The sequence below is a fragment of the Heterodontus francisci genome, chromosome 9, assembly GCF_036365525.1.
Source record: "Heterodontus francisci isolate sHetFra1 chromosome 9, sHetFra1.hap1, whole genome shotgun sequence".
In the NCBI taxonomy this organism is placed as follows: domain Eukaryota; kingdom Metazoa; phylum Chordata; class Chondrichthyes; order Heterodontiformes; family Heterodontidae; genus Heterodontus; species Heterodontus francisci.
The window spans coordinates 61,873,061-61,893,343 of NC_090379.1; the positions used below are offsets into that span (position 1 = coordinate 61,873,061).

Here is a 20,283-nt window from a genome sequence, read left to right on the forward strand (position 1 = left end):
AAAGGGAAATCATGTTTAGCAAACCTGTTGGAGTTTTTTGAGGATGTAACTAGTAGAATAGATAAGGGAGAATTGGTCATTGTGGTATATTTAGATTTTCAGAAAACTTTTGATAAGGTCCCACACAAGAGGTTAGGAAACAAAATTAGAGCACATGGGATTGGGGGGAATATACTCGCATGGATTGAGAACTGGTTAATGGGCAGAAAACAGAGAGTAGGAATAAATGGGTCATTTTCAGGCTGGCAGGGGTACCACACGGATCAGTGCTTGGGCCCCAGCTATTCACAATCTACATCAATGATTTGGATATGGGGATTAAATGTGATATTTCCAGGTTTGCAGATGGTACAAAACTAGGTGGAAGCGTGAGTTGTGAAGAAGGTGCAAAGATGCCTCAAGGGGATTTGGAGAGGCTAAGCGAGTGGACAAAAATTCGGCAGACGGAATACAATGGGGAGAAATTTGAGGTTATCCACTTTGTTAGGAAAAACAGAAATACAGAGTATTTCTTAAATGGTGAGAGGCTGGGAAGTGTTGAACTTCAAAGGGACTTGGGTGTCCTTGTTCATGAGTCACTGAAAGCTAACATACAGGTACAGCAAGCAATTAAGAAGGCAAGTGGTATTTTGGCCTTTATTACAAGAGGATTTGAGTATAGGAGTAAAGATGTCTTACTGCAATTATATAGAGCCTTGGTGAGACCGCACTTGGAGTATTGTGTGCAATTTTCGCCTCCTTACTTAAGGAAAGATATACTTGCCATAGAGGGAGTTCAACAAAGATTCACCAAACTAATTCCTGGGATGGAGGGATTGTCTTATGAGGCAAGAGTAAATAGACTGGGCCTTTATTCTCTGGAGTTTAGAAGAATGAGAGGTGACTTTATTCAAACATATTAATTTCTTACAGGGCTCGACAGGGTAGATGCAGGAAGGATGTTTCCCCTGGCTCGGGAGTCTAGAGGCCACAGTCTCAGAATAAGGGGCAGGCCATTTAGGACTGAGATGAGGAGGAATTTCTTCACTCAGAGGGTGGTGAATCTTTGGAATTCTTGGCCCCAGAGTGCTATGGAGACTCAGTCGTTGAGTATGTTCATGTTATGACCAGGTGAGAAAGGTGTCTAGGGACCCCTTTCAGCTTTCACCTGGTCTTACCGTAATAGGGTTTAAGTTTAAACACACCGTGTTTATAGCTCCCTCTTGGTGAATCCTTGTTCACCGCTTTCCAATTATAAGGCAAAGAAACTAGCACAAACAGGCTTTCTTAGATTTAAAGAAGAAAAGTTGAAATTTATTAAACTTGAACTCTAATTCGGTTGACACCTACGGATTCACAACGCACCCATGCTAGCTAGCATGCATACGCGATACACATTCAAATAGAGACAGAAAAGAGCAGAAGATATAAAGTGGGAAAGATTTGAGGCAATATCTGAAGAGTTGTTGTTATGGTTCTTTGAGCTCACTGTAAAGTCCTTGATTATAGGTAGATCTTGCTTTTTGTTGGGGCCCAGTATTCTTCTTAAACCTTGTTCACTGGAGGAGACTTTTCTCTCTTGGGATTCATGTGTCTTTAGTAGATTCAGAGGCTTGTGAGAAAGAGATGGGAGCAGACAGGAGAGATCTTCTCAGTCCAGGAGCAAACAGACACTCTGAGTTCAAACTGTTTGTACAATTCAGAAAACCCAGGTTGCCGAGCAGGTTAGTCATGTGACTAACTGGTCTGACCACATCTTGGATTGTATCACCTTGGCAGTCTCTGGAATGCTCCTCTTAGACACAATCCCTGGTGATCAAGGTCCATTGTGGGTTGAATGTGTAAGGGAATGGTCCTTTGTCCTTCCAATCACCATCTGTTAATATGTAAATGTCTTTTCCAGCCACGGCTGCTCTGTTTAACAAGTCCTTTCTTCACTCCAGTAACAGTTTAAAATTAATGTTCATGACAAAATTAATGTGCCTCATTCTTGGCAGGTGGGGATCTAGCATGACAGTTCAAGATTGAGATCGATCGATTTCTACATATTTAAAAACATCAAGGGATACGGGGATAGTGCAGGAAAATGATGTTGAAGTAGAAGAGCAGCCATGATCTCATTGAATGACAGAGCAGGCTCAAAGGGCTGAATGGCCTACTCCTGCTCCTATTTCTTATGTTTTTAGATCAGTCTTGGGCCAGTCAGACACTGCATGTACTGCACCTAATCTCATGATGTTCCTTGTATTCCTGCAAGATAGAATATTGCAGCAACAGCATAATGCTGTAGTAAAACATTTACTCGATGTTACTATGGTTACAGATTTAAACTGGAAATGTAGAGAAGTGTACCTACTGCCTCCCTACCTCCCCACAGCACCATCGCCCAACCAAACTGATCACTCCATTTGGAATCTTCAGCATCTTCCTTCACAATAACAAATAAAGACCATTTATTTTGTAATGTTTTGTATCTATATATATTGCATTTTTTCTCAGTGGAATTTTGTGCGTCACATCCATGGGAAGTAACAGTTGCCACCATTCTTTACCAGTGGTGACAGTGGACTCAAATGCTACTTTTTTGAAACATATTCTTTTTCTCCTCCCTTCTTTTCTTATGAAAGTGTTGATTGTTTACTAGTTATGGCTTCACTGGTGGTGGTAGGCAGCCTCCTGTAACTTGCCCAAATGGCCTTTCTTTAAGGATGAGCAAGCTGATTAATCATGGAGACATCGGAACCCAGTCTTGTTCTCACACAACATTCATGGTTCCAGTAGAAATTGGATCAGGAGAGAGAACTCTGGCCAATTTTTCCCTCACAACATAGGAGCATTGTTGTAACACCCTACTGCTGTCCTGGCTGGGCTCTTGATCTGTTGTGAGTTTGCTGATCTCAGCTGGGACCGTAGTTTAGTTTAGTTTAGAGATACAGCACTGAAACAGGCCCTTCGGCCCACCGAGTCTGTGCCGACCATCAACCACCCATTTATACTAATCCTATACTAATCCCATATTCCTACCACATCCCCACCTGTCCCTATATTTCCCTACCACCTACCTATACTCGGAGCAATTTATAATGGCCAATTAACCTATCAACCTGCAAGTCTTTGGCATGTGGGAGGAAACCGGAGCACCCGGAGGAAACCCACGCAGACACAGGGAGAACTTGCAAACTCCACACAGGCAGTACCCAGAATTGAACCCGGGTCCCTGGAGCTGTGAGGCTGCGGTGCTAACCACTGCGCCACTGTGCCGCCTGGGCTAGGGAGGAGAAAATCAACCGAAGTACTTGCTTCTGATCACTATGCAGTGACTCTTGCTGGAAAGTGCACATATGTGAAATTTGGTTAATGACAGCCCTCAATAGTTGAATAGCCTGCCAACACTCACTTCCTAGGCTTACTTGAGAAAAATTTCAACAGCCAAAATATCAGTGCTGCTGGTGCCCTTGGGAGTCCATACCACAGCAGGAGTACCTAGATGAATTAGATGGACTTTATGATTTGATTTGATTTTTAGTAATACACTCTGTCAACCTACTGTGAAATAGAGTAGTACTGAAGCCATACAAAAGAATATGAATAAAACAAAAATATTCAATCAAAAATGTAAAAATGATATGGCAAGCATATGGACATCAACTTTAAACCACTTTATTGACTCAAATCATCCTCAATCATCATACTGTAAGTTCAACTAGATGGCCGTTTGTGGAAAAAATTCTGAAGAACAAGGCAGAGGTTACTGATGAGATTGATGCTATGTTCCTATCTGCAGATAGAATTGGCAGTGACCTGGGATTGTGTGGGTGAAAGACTCAGAACCTGGTGCCCATTATGACTTTAAATCTACGATTAGTTTAGGTTCAGTGGGCTGCAGGGACCATAGGGACTGATGTGAGGATCTAGCTCAGCCAGTGACATCACCAAAGATTCTCTCAGGCTCGTGGCCAAGAAGTTACAATAACAACAGAGCCTCTCAACCGCTAGTTTACGTGAATCCAGCAGAGTTGCTGTGGGGCTCCTGTTGGCTGTGGAGACACATATATCAGATGTAGTAAACCGAGTATGAAGGTAGCTGATGACTTAGGTGCTGGAATGTAGCTTACTGCAGTATAGACAATGTCATGCAGGTGGAAGGGGTGCATAATTTGAAAATGTTGGTTATTTGTAAGAGTTAGCTGCAGAGCAAAACATGCAATCTCCCATAAGTGCATTCAAGCAAAATAAGGTAGACAATTATATCATTTTTGTGAATGTATGAATTTTATTTCCAAAGGAGTTAGACTGCACAATTTGCCAGTCTGATTGAAGAATACTGATCTCCATTCACTGGTTTTTAAAATGAAGAAAGAAGCCCGCCTGCCTTAGATATATGACCAGTTTTTTAATGTGTCTGTAATTGCCCAAAGATGGTGGTGAGCCGCTGCCTTGAATACAACTGAGTGACTTGTTAGGCTATTTCAGAGGGCGGTTAAGAGTCAACCCTATTGCTGTGTGGCATGTAGGTCAGATTGGTTGGTGACAGAAGGTTTCCTTCCCTCGGGGATAGGATTGAACCAGATGGGTTTTTACAACAATCTATTTTAATGGTTACCATTACCAGTACTAGTTTTTTTTAAATTCCAGATTTATTAAATTAACTGAATTTACATTCCCCAGCTGCCTTGGTGGGATTTGAACTTATCGGCAGGATTTTGCCTCCAGGGTCGGGAACGCAACATCGGAATCATTTTCAGGCCCTGACCTTGCACCGGGGTTGGGAGAGGATATGAACATACGAATTAGGAGCAGGAGTCGGCCACTCAGCCCCTCGAGCCTGCTGATCATGGCTGATCTGATTGTAACCTCGGCTCCACATTCCTGCCTACCCCCGATAACCTTTCACCCCGTTGCTGATCAAGAATCTATCTACCTCTGCCTTAAGAATATTTAAAGATGCTGCTTCCATTGCCTTTTGAGGAAGAGAGTACCAAAGACTCCCGACGCTCAGAGAAAAACATTTCTCATCTCTGTCTTAAATGGGCAACCCCTTATTTTTAAACAGTGACCCTTAGTTTTAGATTCTCCCACAAGGGGAAACATCCTTTCCGCATCCACCCTGACAAGACCCCTCAGGATCTTATACGTTTCAATCACGTCGCCTCTTACTCTTCTAAACTCCAGCGGATACAAGCCTAGGCTGTCCAATTTTTCCTCATAAGACAACCCGCCCATTCAAAGTATTATTCTAGTTAACCTTCTCTGAACTGCTTCCAATGCATTTACATCCTTCTTTAAATAAGGAGACCAATACTGTACGCAGTACTCCAGATGTGGTCTCACCAATGCCCTGTATAGCTGAAGCATTACCTCCCTACTTTTGTATTCAATTCCCCTCACAATAGACAATAACATTCAATTAGCTTTCCTAAATATTTGCTGAACCTGCATACGAACCTTTTGTGATTCATGTACTAGGACACCCAGATCACTCTGTATCTCAGAGCTCTGCAATTTCTCACCATTTAGATAATATGCTTTTTTATTCTTCCTGCCAAAATGGACGATTTCACATTTTCCCACATTATACTCCATTTGCCAGATCTTTGCTCACTCACTTAACCTATCTATATTCCTTTGTAGCCTCCTTATGACCTCTTCACAACTTACTTTCCTACCTATCCTTGTGTCATCAGCAAATTTAGCAACCATACCTTCAGTCCCTTCATTCAAGTCATTTATATAAATTGTAAAAAGTTGAGGCCCAGCACTGATCCCTGTGGCACACTACTCGTTGCATCTTGCCAACCAGAAAATGACCCATTTATGCCTACTCTCTGTTTCCTATTGGCTAACCAATCTTCTATTCATGCCATTATGTTACCCACTACACTATGAGCTTATATTTTCCGCAATAACCTTTGATGTGGCACCGTATCAAATTCCTTCTGGAAATTGAAGTACAGTACATCCACTGGTTCCCCTTTATCCACAGCACATGTAACTCCTTCAAAGATCTCCAATAAATTGGTTAAACATGATTTCCCTTTCACTAAACCACATTGTTTCTGCCATATTACTTTGAATTTTACTAAATGTCCTGCTATAATGTCTTTAATAATAGCTTCTAACATTATCCTTAAGACAGATGTTAAGCTAACTGGCCTGTATTTCCTGCTTTCTGTCTCCCTCACTTTTTGAATAAAGGAGTTACATTCGCTATTTTCCAATCCAATGGAACCTTCGCCGAATCCAGGGAATTTTGGAAAATTAAAACCAAAGCATCAACTACCTCACTAGCCACTTCTTTTAGGACCCTAGGATGAAGTCCATCAGGACCCGAGGACTTGTCAGCCCTCCAATGATTTGCTCAGTACCACTTCCCTGATGATTGTAATTTTCTTGAGTTCCTCCCTCCCTTCCATTTCCTGCTTTACAACTGTTTCTGGGATGTTACTTGTATCCTTTATAGTGAAAACCGATGCAAAATATCAGTTCAATTCATCTGCCATCTCCTTATTTTCTCTTATTAATTCCCCAGACTCACTTTCTATAGGACCAAAGTTCACTTTATTAACTCTTTTCTTAACTGACGGTGCATGGAGTGAATGCCAGTTGTGCCCCAGCTGATGGTCACTTCCAGTGATCCAGAGCGCCATTCAAGGGCTGAGGCAGTCATTGAAGAGGATGATGGTGCCACCCCTCGCGGGGCGCAAACATCATTGGCCTCTTTGGCCCCCTGACTCGGGGACCATTTTGCAGCAAGGTCTTGTGACAGAGGCTGCCCCTGAATTGACGCCGGTGCAGCAGCCTTTAGGAGGTGCCCCTACTGGCACCTCCACGACAAAGATGACTGCCACGGGCATCTCATTGCAAGCAGACACAAGCGAGCGGGCTGCTTCCATCTTTTACTAGATCACAAGGGGAGCACTATGTAGAAGTGGCTGAAAGCAGAAGCCACTGCATTGGTCATTGCACTGAGTGGTTCACTACGGTTTATTTCACTTGTAAATGTGCACTTTGTAACTTTTTGCCTCTTTAACTTTGTAAATGTTGACACATGACCCCAAATGTGTGAACTTCCATTCTTCAATGATAAAACTGGAAAAGAGGTATGAACTAGTGAAGGGAAGCAGTTGTCTTTGAACAGAGATAGTGAGACCACTGGTTAATTGTGCCCCATGCATTGGCAGTAAGAGTGGATCTGTTCAAATTGTGTCTTCAAAAGAGGTATTCTCACAGACAGATCAATGTGAGTTCCAGAGCATGCAGCCCTGTTGGATGAGAAGTGCTCAGGTGAAATGTGCCTGGATCAGATGTTCCCTGGCATTCGCTGCATCCTGATGAGAGCTTTAACTCCTGAGCTGGCTCTGGCCACCTCTCTGCACAGCTTGGGCACCGTTCTGCTCTGCACCTTCCTCTTCCTCCTCCATTGAGCTGTGGTGTTATAACGCCTCATCTTCAAGGTCCAGTCCTCTCTGAAGGGCCGTGTTATGGAGAGCGCAGCAGACCTCCACAATGAGTGTGAGTCTTTTACAGGAGTGTACGGCAGGGTGCCACCCGACTGGTCCAGGCACCGGAACCGCATTTTTAGAAGCCTGATGGCATGCTCAATGGTGGTGCTTGTGAGCAGATGGCTTTACTGTAGCGCCTCTGTGCCTCCGTCTTGGGGTCACGTAAAGGGGTGAGTAACCACCTCTTCAAGGGATAACCCTTGCCCCTGGAATCCATGCAGTTTGGGTGGTGGCATGAAGTGCTGTGACACCCTGGACTGCTGGAGGATGAAGGCGCCATGGAAGCTGCCAGGATAGTAAGCACACATATGGAGGAAGCTGCTGTTGTGGTTGCAGAACAGCAAAATGTTGAAGGAGTGGAAGTCCTTCCTGTTGATAAATTTCACTAGCTGCTTACTTGGCGCCTTGATGACCTGTGCAATTGATGATGCACTGCACCTGGGAGAATCCAGAGATGGAGGTGAATCTCACTGCACTTTGTGCCTGCGAGACCCCATCTGTTTGAAATTATGCGTACTGCCTTCCAGCTTTCGCAAAAAAGGCATCAGTGACCTGCGTGATGCAATGGTGTGCAACCTCTTGAGAAACGCCACCAATATCCGCTGCTGATACGGAGGCAAAGACGTTCAAGGCCACAGTGACTTTAACGGCTACTGGCAGGGCATGACAAGCAGTGCTGCGAGTGGTGAGATCTTCCTCAATGAGGGCACAAATCTCAGTGATCATCTGCCTAGATAGGCACAGTTTCCTGCAGCACTGATTCTCTGACATGTCCAGGTAGCTGCTTCTTCGGCAATACACATGTTGCTGCAGTGTGCCTCTATTACCTTCTTGCCCCTCATTCCTCTCCTCTGTTCACCTCATGCCCGGAGCTCTGCATCTGCACCTGAGGATGTTGCTCCTCATCACTACTCGACTGTATCTTCGAGTACCTTAATCCCATGTCAAGTTGTTGCCTTGCTTGCCGTCAGCTGTACTTACAAAGCTCACTGGCCACCCCCACCCCTTATGGCGTGATGATCCCAGGAGCGTCACGACCTCCTCAACTGATTGTGCGCCAAAGACCATTTGCTCCGCTAGCTCTGCTTACCCGATGGCCAATGACTGAGTGCCCCTCAACCGTGCATCCTTTTATGGGCCCGACTAATTGCATGGAGCGACCATGACTGGCTCCCGGCTGTGTTACTGCCTCCTTCCACCTGGACTGTTCCTGATCCATGGTGTAACCCATCTGCCCCCACCAAAATCCCAAACTGGCCTTTGAGGAGCTGAAACAAGCTCATTAACAAGATCAATTCACCTATTATCTGAATCGCATGGGTTTCTGGGACCCGCCTTCCCACCTCCTGAGCAAAATAGCTGGCCATCAGAATGGCGCCATCACACCCGCATGCAACCAACGGTGCGAATTTTCATGCGTGCCTGCCTCCACAGCCGACCCCATTGGGGCGTAAAAATACAGCCCCAAGTATCCAGATCATCAGTTCAGGCCTCTGGATAATTAGTCCAGTAACATAACTACCAAGCTACCCTTACCCTGTATGTGGACAGTCATCTTAGATGGTTTCAGCCCTGCCACTGTCCATAGCCTCAGCAATGGGCATTCCAATAATGGCCAGCTTTGTCTCCTTTATTGAGGTTTGGGAATGCAGGCTCGTCTGCCCCCCTCTGGTTAGCTCCAGCTGCCTCCAGTTGAGTGCCGCCTGGTCTTGCAAGAGAAAGTGAAGTGTGTCATTAAATGTCATGCAATCTGTGGCTGTCAAGGTCGAAGCATTGGAAGTATGTGCAGCCTGTGAGATGTGAGTGTGAGGCTTGCTGTGGTGCTAAGTGTTTGAGGGTGACGCACAGCATATGAATGTAGATATGAGGCCTGATTAATGGAGATTGTCGATAGGTGAGGGAAGGGGATGTGGCAATTTGAGCAGTGACTGGTGCAGTTGGTGGAATATGACATTTGAAGATACATTTACTCTCCTTGTCCACTCGTGAAGTCACTGAACTTGCGGCACTGCATCCAGGTCATCAAGGCTTGAGTCCTGGCATTGACCTCCATGGCTATCTGCTCCCATTGCCTGTTGACTGTATGTTTGGAGGGCCTCCTTAGCCCCTGCAGATACAGGATAACTCTCCTCCTTTCCATCTGCTCTACCAAGACTTCCAGTGAAGCATCTGAAAACCTTGAAGCCAGCACTCTCCCTTGTTGTGCCATTCCTCACTCATCCCAAGGCCGGATTCTCTTAAAACACAACTGCTGCACCTACTCCAATCACAATGAATTTGCTCTTTACAAGGTGCAGGTCAGTTTTAAACAGTACAGGCTAGCTTTATGTGGTGCTAGACACTCAATATTTTGGGACGCTGCTGATGTGTCCAGCCAATGAACAGCACGGTTAGCACTGAGCAGGCAACATAAAGTTGCAATCAAAAGGCACAGTTTAACTGCGCATGGCGATCCTTTCACCCATTTTCAGAGGCTGTCCAATTTAGCACCCATAGTGTATAACACTGGTTTATAGTGGAGATTTGTATGAAAAAGTGCAATAGGTAATGTAATAAAAGCCAAAAGTACAAATTGTCCCATCAATTTACATCAGTTTCCTTATTAATATCCGACTATATAGAAATGTAAATTCAAATACCGCAATGCAGAATAGATTATATCAATGGGTTTGAGAATTCCTTCTATCAGCATTATTCCAAAAATGTATTTGACAGAACATCACTACCAATATTGAGGGAGAGCCAAACATACTGGATAAAATATCTCTTACTATTCTTCTGGAATATAATGGGAAATTGTACAAGCTTCTACTCCTGGGGTGGAGCCTAACTAGGTGGGAATGCAGATCAGAGGTAGGACTATAATGCTATTGGGCTTCCATGTAACAAGGTTTCACACCAAAATGGAGCCTCACAGGATCACTTGTACATTGGTCACCTCAGACTTTGCCAAAGAGGAACCATTAACAAGAACATATGAAAGCTTAGAACGTGCAGTTTGAAAATCTTTCTCGCTAAGCACATTGGTCATGATGTATGTGCAACACCATAGCTGGCATTCATCTCCCAAAGGAATATCTGGTGGGCCTTGGCAGTCAGTGAACGTACAAAACATACTTTCATTTCATGCAATGTGACACTTTCAAGAGATAAGGTAGGTTCATCTCTGGCAGAAGTGCCCGTACATGTTGTCATGATTCTGACAGCACTAGGACTGAGTCATCAGTCACTAAGCTATGTGCTAAGCTTTTGATAGGCGTGCAAATGTTTTAAGATAGTCTCCTAAAATCATGTGGGCTTGTTATTTCTAGTAAACAGCTCTGCTCGGGACAATCATCTTATTATATACTGCCCTCTGCTGGGCATTTGCTACAGCATGTGAACAGAATTTCTTCTAAAATAAGTTACGTCAAAGTTAGAGATTGGATGGTTATGATTTATTTAAATATTTGCTACAAGACAAATCTGAGAGCAAACAATAGTTCAATTAACACATTTTTTTCAATAACGATGACACAGTGGTGCAGTGGCTAGCACCACAGCCTCACAGCTGCAGCGACCCGGGTTCGGTTCTGGGTACTACCTGTGCGGGGTTAGCAAGCTCTCCCTGAGACCGCAAGGGTTTCCGCCGGGTGCTCCAGTTTCCTCCCACATGCCAAAGACTTGCGGGTTGATAGGTAAATTGGCCATTGTAAAAAATTGCCCCCTAGTGTAGGTAGGTGGTAGGAGAATTGAGGGAAGGCGGGGATGTGAGAGAGAAAAATGGGATTAATATAGGATTAGTATAAATGGGTGGTTGATGGTCGGCACGGACACGGTGGGCTGAAGGGCCTGTTTTGGTGCTGTATCTCTCTATGACTGCAAATAGTGTTTACTTATCAGTTCTTGTATTCATTCAAAAAGTGTTCAAAGAGTGAAATCACTCACTGGTAAATCAGGTGGAAGATAATTTGTAATAAGTACCTGTAATATTAAAACAAATGTCAGTAGCTGCATGAAAAATGTGGCCCTTTCTTATTTTGCTCTGATTAATTTTCTGCCTGTTTAAGGTTCTCCTGTGTTTCTTGGTGAGTTGATCTCATCTCAGACCTTTGCCAACAATGCTGTATAACTGGAAGCCTGCAACAGCAGTCCAGATTTTCTCACTCACTGACTTTTTCCTCCCCCCCCACCACCCCACCTACAGTGTGAATAAATAAACTATTTTTAAAAACTGGAGAGTCAGGTGGCTTAGCATATTGGACATAAATTATAACATACATTTATTTCTATTAATTTTGCTTTGGAACCTGATGAACAGTAAATCTTGGAGGCAGTTGTTTGCATTTCTTTTCTTGGCTGCTGGGCACAGCATTTAAGTGCAGTTTTGTTAAGTTGCTTCAAACTGTATTGCTGACTGGACAAGTACAAAATAAAAATGGTGCATTTTAAAGAATTGCATCTATTTTTATTCCAACCTGAAAGAAAGATGAAAGGAAAAAACTGCATTTATTTAGTGCCTTTCACATCCTCAGGTTGTCTCAAAATACTTTACAGTCAACAAATTACTTTTGAAGTGTAGTTATAAGCAAACATGGCAAGCAATTTATGCGCAGGAAGATTCCACAATGAGCAATGAGATACATGTCTAATTCATCTTTTTTTGGATGGCGTTGGTCGAAGGATAAATGTTGGCCAGGAGACCAGGAGAATTCCCTGCTTTTCTTTGGATAGAGTCACGGGATCTTTTACACCCACCTGAGAGGACAGATAGGGCCTTATTTAACAGCTCAAAAAGATGGCACCTCCAACCTTGCAGTATTCTCATAGTTATGTATTGAAGTGTCAACCTGGATTATATGTTCAAATCTTGGAGTGATACTTGAAACCACAACCAACTAACTCACAGACAAGCATACTACAACTCCTTGTCTCAGTGAATTGATCATATCCTACTTTTTTCTTTCTCTTCCATACGTTCTACATAACTGAGACACAGTGGCTAGAAAACAATCACCAATAACGGCAATATCATAGATTATATTGAAATATTCTAGATCACTAACTATAGTGCAATTCATTCTTCCAAAGCACCCAATATCCTGTATTCTTTGGCCAGCATTTTGAGTCATATTTTTAATCTTTGCTTTGAATTGATCCTTTTTTACTGTCCTAAAATCATTAGCCTGTACAACATTGGTTCATGTTATTATTAAAAGCCTCAAAAATCAGCAGAACACAAAACAAAATGCACTAACTGCTTCAGTGTGACTTCTGTTTATTTTACAACTTTGACTCTGCTCTACATCAAGTCATATGTCTCATACTGTGGGTCAGGTCACACAGTGCAAATGTCTGTCGCTGGTGTCAATTCAGACATCTGTCTTGTATACCTTGGCAATTCAAAGAATTATGTCACTGTAGAGGGCAAATGTGTAGAACTTTAGAGTTCTCAGATCATATAGTCAGTGCAGACCAAACACATCTCTGTGGTTACTTCCAAAGGAACATGCAAGGTGGCCCTTTCTATTTGTCTTTTTGCTCCCTGCTTATACTTCCCATAACATTTCGTGTTACTTTCCATTTAAAAAATGTATTTCACATATTGCTAGCTTTCTATTTTTCTTTGCAAATATAAAAAGAAAATCTTCAACAAAACCAAGTCTCAACAACTACTTGTATTTATATAGCACCTTTAACATAATAAAACATCCCAAGGCACTTCACAGAAGTGTTATGAAGCAACATTTGGACACCGAGCCACATAAGGCAACATTTGGGCAGCTGGCCAAAAGCTTGGTCAAAGAAGTAAATTTTAAGGAGCATCTTAAAGAAGGAAAGAGAGGTAGAGAGCAGGAGAGGTTTAAGGAGGGAATTCCAGACCTTATGGCCTAGGCAGCTGAAGGCATAGCCATCAATAGTGGAGCAATTAAAATCAAGGATGCTCAAGAGGCCAGAATTTGATGAATGCAGATATCTTGGAGGGTTGTGGGGCTAGAGGAGATTATGGAGTTAGGGAGGTGTAAGGCCATGGAGGGACTTGAAAACAAGGAGGAGAATTTTAAAATCTGCATAACTCCTTTACTCTGCTCAAATGCAGCTACGCATTGAAGCCTCAGTCCTTCAGTCTTAATGCTTTCCCTGACCTGAATTTGTCCTTGCTATGAACATGGTTCCACACATGGTCCTGGACAACCTCCCTATTCTGTCAGGCACGACCTTGTTGATAGCTTTCCTTGTCTACAATCATAGCCACAAAAACAGGGCGACGAAAATAAACACAGGGAATGAACTTAAATAGCAGATTAAGGGAAGTGGATTCACAAAAAAAAGAGTGAAGGAGAAAATTAAAGAGAAATTAAGCAAAAGAAATTCAATAGGTCAAAAATACATAGAAAATGAGAGAGATGAATAAAGGAGCAGTGTGACAGGCAAAAAGACTGGCAGATATAAAGAAAGAGAGAAAGAACAAGACAGATACAGAGACATATTGCATTTTAGGTGGGCACACAAAGTAGGAGACATACAGTAGAGAGAGAAAGATGGACTTGCAGCAAGGACAGAAAAAGTGAAAAAACCTCAAACAGATAGACAAACATAACAAGTGAAAGCAGGGAGAAATTCATTTAGCATCAGAAACCAGGCAAAATGCTTACCCATAGAACCTTGGCCTGAGACTCGCTGAAAGTTAGGCCTCAGGCTTCACCTGTATAATACCAGTGAACAGCAGATGCTAATTAGGTATCCCAGAGTCTTAGGAAATTCAGCTGCCATCCTGCAGGTAGATCCAGAGGGGTTGGGGAAGGTAAACTGGAGTAGGCGGCAAGCACAGGCCGACAGCAGGCTGTAGTATGTTTATAGAGTGCGGAGCAACAACAGAAACTAAAGCATAGAAAAGATAGTCACCTTTTTCTGGGCAGCCTGCAGCGGTTCCTTTAAGGACTACTGGTTAGGCTGCTTTACACCGGGAAAAACTGAAGAGTGTGCAAAGTTCAAGTGTGGCCCTAAAAGAGGTGTTGGGACTCTGATGTGCAAGTTCATGGAGCCTAACACCTATTTCAGGTGAGAGCCTTTGGACACTTCGAAGTTGTCGACATTCCCTCTGTCTTCTGCCCCCATCCACTCTTCCCAAGTAACACTACTCCTCCATCTGACAGCGCAGGTAGTTGACCTGTTCTCTTACGTTTCTGTCAGTGCTGCCATTGGACTAGCTGCGAAAAGATGAACGAAAACTTGCCTAATATTTTCCACTTCCACCCTTCTCCCCACTCATAGCACAAAAAGAAAGACTTGCACTTATGTAGCACCTTTCATGACCTCAGGATGTTTCAAAGCACTGTACTGCCAATTAAGTTCTTTTGAAATATCGTCGCTGTTGTAATATAGAAAACTGTTGTAATGTAGTAAACAAAATCTGGACTAACTCATGGTTGGGATTCAGCATCTCTACCTCTCAGTAGTGTGACCAGGTGGAGCCCCAGCATGCATCAGCATTTTGCAGCCCTCAAAGAGGAGTGTTTTAAAATTTCTTGTACTGTAATAGCAGGAAAATCATAATTGGGCCAGGTTGTGTTTAAACAATACATGTGGTGGAGAACTACTATTCCTGACCTTAATGGGTTACATATTTTAATTGGTTCAGTATGTCACATCTCTCTTCATGTAGATGTAACAGATGTGACTCAATGTGATTTAAGTTATGTTCAAGTTCATTGTTGCAAATGTGTTGTAATCATGTGATCTTTTCTACCACATAGTTGATTAAAAAAAAGTGATGTTCTTCTTATGTTCCTTTCTTTTTCAATTTCAGTAATTCCAATTTACTGTTCGCAATAAAAATGGACCTGATTAGTTTCAAACATTAAGCCAGGTACTCCCATCCTAAAACAAAATCAGAAGTGTTTCAGTATGTTCCAGCAGTATGTGTAAATCTTATTTTCCACAGCACTGCAGCTTACTTCATAAACTTTAATAAGGCTGTTGCATGGATTACAGTTTTCCTCTTAAAAACATTTATTAATCTAACTCATGCCTCTGGCTCAATGCCTTTTTCCATTGCCAGGCCAATGAAGTATAATGCTGATTCCAAAAAGTATGACACGGATCTGACCAGAAAAAACAAAATGCTATACTAGAACCTGGGCTGTCTTTTCCATTTCTGAGCCAGCTGAAACCACTCAGGTTTCCAGCACAAAATACAACAGATGCCCTTTCAGTTCGCTTCGTAGCTTCAAAAGTAGCGTGCTTGGCACAAAAATGTTTGTCTGGAAGTCTGCCTTGGCAAGAGGCCACAGTATAAAAATTGTGCAGACCTCAAGAAAATCCGCAGCCTTTGCCAGGAAAGTTGATCTCTGGGTTTCACATGAGCCATTTAGTGTTTTTGAGTGAAATGTTGCTTTGGCAGTACTCCATATTGCAGAAATGTCTGTTGCAAATAAGTTTAAAAAAGTATAATATTAGCTTTGAGAAAACTGTAAATTTTAACAGCTTCTCTCAGTTTTGCTCATGGACTGGAAGTGTGTTTATGAACAAAAAATTTGGCACTGCGTAAATCTGGAATGTACTGAGATCACGTGATGCACAATGTTTAAGCAAATTGAGAGTAGTCCACATGATCACGGGGTGAGGTCAATGGTTGAGTCCATCATCATTCATCCAGCTTGACCTCAGCTTGGTAAGATGTTATACACACGTCACTACTCAGCCACTGCTTTAAAGATTTTTGCTTCAGTTCCCTATTTTTTTGTAGTATTCTTTAGCTCTTTTACCAGTTCCAGTGCTGTTTGTACAACTGCTTTCCCTTGCTTTCCTCCCACCCCCAACACATTAAATGTGCACAAACAGCTGCAGGATGAATCCATCCTGTAACCAGTTAAAGTGTCCTATAAATGAAGCTAAGGTGTTCACAGCAAAGAATAGCTTAATTAAACACACGCAAAAAAATCTGTTTGCACTTTCCCTTCCTGTCACATGATGTTTCAGTGTAAGTGCTTTCAGCACAAAGGTTCTCAATCTCCTTGTGATCATGTGATATGAATATTACAACAGAACATTAAGGAAAGGAAACAGTAGGCAAGTGAAACTGTATTACATTTAAAGGGACACCACTATCTTGTAAAGTGCTTTGTACAATCATTTACTCTTTCCACTCCTTAGTTTGCTGCTTTTATGTTTTATACAATTAGTTAAAAAAAACTAACAGTATCTGTAGCATGGGCTGCTTTGTTCAGCCATCTAGCTATGATTTTCACAGAACTACAGTACTTCCAGTCCATATAAAGGCACCACAGAATATGCTAAATTATCAGATTCTTAACAGCATGACTCACGAAAACCCTTTGTGAAAAGGCAAATGTTTCCCTAGCAACCAAACTGTTACCAAAGAATAGCAGATCTGGACCAACCAATCAGAATACTCCTGCAGTCACAGCCGAGACCAGAAGGTCAGAACCACTGCATTGTTTTTCTGCAATACATGTCATGTCATGTACTCATCACATGTTATTGAATATCACTTTTCTACAGTAAGTCTCCACAAGGACTGTGCGATGGTCACTCCTACCAATACTGTCACAGACAGATGCATCTGCAACTGGTAGATTGGTGAGGGCGAGATCGAGTAGGTTTATCCCTCTTATTGGTTCTCTCACCACCTGCCGCAAACCCAGTCTGGCAGATATGTCCTTAAGGGTTCAGCCATTTTGGTCAGCAGTGGTGCTAATGAGCTGCTCTTGGTGATGGACATTGAAGTTCCTCCACCCAGAGTACATTCTGTGTCCTTGCTACCTTCTGTGCTTCTTCTAAGTGGTGTTTAACATGGAGGAGTACTGATTCATCAGCTGAGGGAGCGTGGTCGTTGGTAATCAACAGGAGGTTTCTTTGCCCATGTTTAACCTGATGCCATGACACTTCATGGGGTCCAGAGTCAATGTTAAGGACTCCCAGGGCCATTCTGTCCCGACTTTATACCACTGTGCTGCCACCTCTGGTGCGTCTGTCCTCCCATTCAGACAGGACACACCCAGGAATGGTGATGGAGGAGTCTAGGACGTTGGCTGTAAGGTATAATTCTATGAGTATGACTATGTCAGGCTGTTGCCTGACTAGTCTGTGGGACAGCTCTCAAAATTTTGGCACAGGTCCCCAGTTGTTAGCGAGGAGGACTTTGCAGGGTTGATTGGGAGGTGGTGCCTCTGTTGTTTCCGGTGCCTAGATTGATGCTGGTTAGTCTGTCCAATTTTATTCTTATTGCACTTCTCTGTAGTGGTTCGATACAACTGAGTGGCTTGCTAGACTAAGGGCAGTTAAGAATCAAACACATTGCTGTGGATCTGGAGTCACATGTAGGCCAGATCAGGTAAGGATGGCAGATTTCCTTCCTGAAAGGACATTCATGAACAGGTGGATTTTTATGACAATTTGGTAGTTTCATGGTCACCATTACTGAGACTACTTTTTTATTCCAGTTTAAGTATGAACAGGACAGATTTTAAATAGGAGAAATTGATACAATTACTGAACCACTTCCGCTTCCAGTGGTTTAGTGATTTAAAAGCAATGATAGAATGCCAGAACGTTACCAAGTCCATGGGCAGGATTTTCCTTGTGCGCTTTGGGGCACGGCCGTCAGGGTCAAATTGGGGTCAGAAGCCTGCACTGTGTGGGAAACAGTCACCCGACTGTGATTTTCCCCAAATTGGCCAGTTATTGGCCAGAGTGCAAGTTCACCGTCCTTAGGCGGCTTTCAATGCTGGAGGGCCAATAGGAGGCAGCAGGCTGCCTGTTCAGTTAAGTGAGAAAGAGGGTGCCCCAAGATGGAGGGCCTGCTCTCCAACTTTTTAACTTTACATTAAAAAATGCCCTTAGCAGCCAGGCTACCATTCTGGAGGAGAAATCCCTCCCCATGGCAGCCTGCGCCTGCACTAAGACAAGGCAGGTGGGGAGGCGCTGGAATGCTGGTCCCCCTGGGCTGCTGCCAGGAGGCCGACTTCAGGCAGTTACACTGTTCGCTGATGCCTTGGGAGGCCTGGAGGGCTACTGGAAAACTCCAGTCAGCCTCTGACGATAGTCCTTTAACTGGCAGGTAGCCCTGTCGCATGTGCATCCTCCCCCACCCCCCCCCAAATGCCCCAAACTCTCATTTTGAAAGTAGCCTGGGGCGGGATGGAGCCGGCAAACCAGCCCGCCTCCGTGCTTGCCCCCATTGGGGGGCATTGCCTCAGCAACTCTGGATTAGGGAGGGGAGAGCCATGTCTTCTGGTCTAATTGATAGCTAATGACTTTTTCTGAAATGCACTTATGTGGATATCAGATGAAGACATGATTGAGCTCAGAAGTGATGCCCTCCACAGTTGAATAGACTACCACCATTCACTGGCAAGGCTTACACATAAATAAGACCATATCTGGCCCTCAATCTGCAAATGCCATGTACTCTGCAAGGTAGCATTTATTCTGTTGTTCTAAGAAACTGTGTACGTGTATGTCAATAACAAAATTACTTTACAATTTAGAAAACAATAGGACTTGTATATAAGATAGCCACTAACAGAATAAATAAAGAATTTGGAAGGAATCTCTTTCTAGAGAGTGATGAGAATGTGGAACTTAGTGTCACATGGAGTGTTTGAAACAGAGCATTGATGCATATAATTGGGGGCTTGATGGACATAGGAGGGAGAAATGACTAAAGGAATGCAGGCATAGGATGGGAAGAAGAAAATAGAGTGGGTGGAGGCTTATGTGTAGTATGAACACTGGCATCTGTTTCTGTGTTGTAGATTCAGTGTAATTCTATGTATGTTGAGTGAGGTTACCAAACAGGTACCTGACTCTTCTGGAGCTGTATCCCTGAATCAGGGCAGGGGGAAATTAGTGCGTAAAAGTTTTGTTTTAAAGATATGTAATTGTTGGGAACCTAGTTGCTTCCAAATCTGGTTTTAATCCCCATTGACATGATGTTCAAGAAGGTGGATAAAATAGTCTGCGGTATAGACTGCACAGACACAGCATATTTAGAAAAAAAGTGATATAGCAATGGCATTTATAAACTTTTCCCTATTTTCCGCTTTGTACCACACTTAAGGTACAAACCTATTGGCAGGAATAAGACATCAAATACAAAATGCATCCTGCTCATGAGTTCATTGAGGAAATACATTCCTTGCTCACTCTGCAAAGTTCCCTATATATGTCTGTGTATATATGTATTGTTATGACCGAGGCAGGAGGAGTGCACCGTCTTTTCTAGTTCTACTTCTCCACAGGTCACAACATATATTTAAATGTTAATCCAGTTACCAATACAGTCAATCATTTACTCTTTATCCCAGAATAAAATACACCAACCAGGTTTCTTCAATAAACAACAAAACTATCAGTTTATTATAAAACAAGAATTATTCAGTAATGAAGCAAAGCATCAACACACAGATTGAAATATGAAATTTCCCTTTTTAAATACCCCACAAACACACTCACACACATACTGGTTTAAGAGGAGAAAAAGAAAATTTTCTCTGCAGAGCTCTTTCACAAAAAACAGATGAGAAAGAATACTTTGGCCAAATATTTGTTAATTCTTGAAGAAAATGGATGAGATATGTTGTGTCCCATACTGGCATATAGGCTGGCATCTGAGAACACGTAGACGGGTCACTGGGATCATATCTGAAGCAGTTCTATTCAGGCGGCATCAAGGATTAATCCAAGTTTTTGCAGCTTCTCAGGAGAAATGCGGCATCAGGGGCTGTTGCTCTCACACACACTGAGCTCTCAGGGCTTTTCAGAGAAGTGAAGAAAGGGATGAGCTGGGTGTTTCTCT

At 42.9% G+C, this 20,283-nt stretch overlaps 1 protein-coding gene across 4 annotated transcripts in view; it reads left to right on the forward strand.

Annotated features, from left to right (window-relative positions):
• kiaa0586 (KIAA0586 ortholog) overlaps nucleotides 1-20,283 on the forward strand; it is a 654,782-nt gene that overhangs the window by 519,757 nt on the left and 114,742 nt on the right. The window lies entirely within an intron of this gene.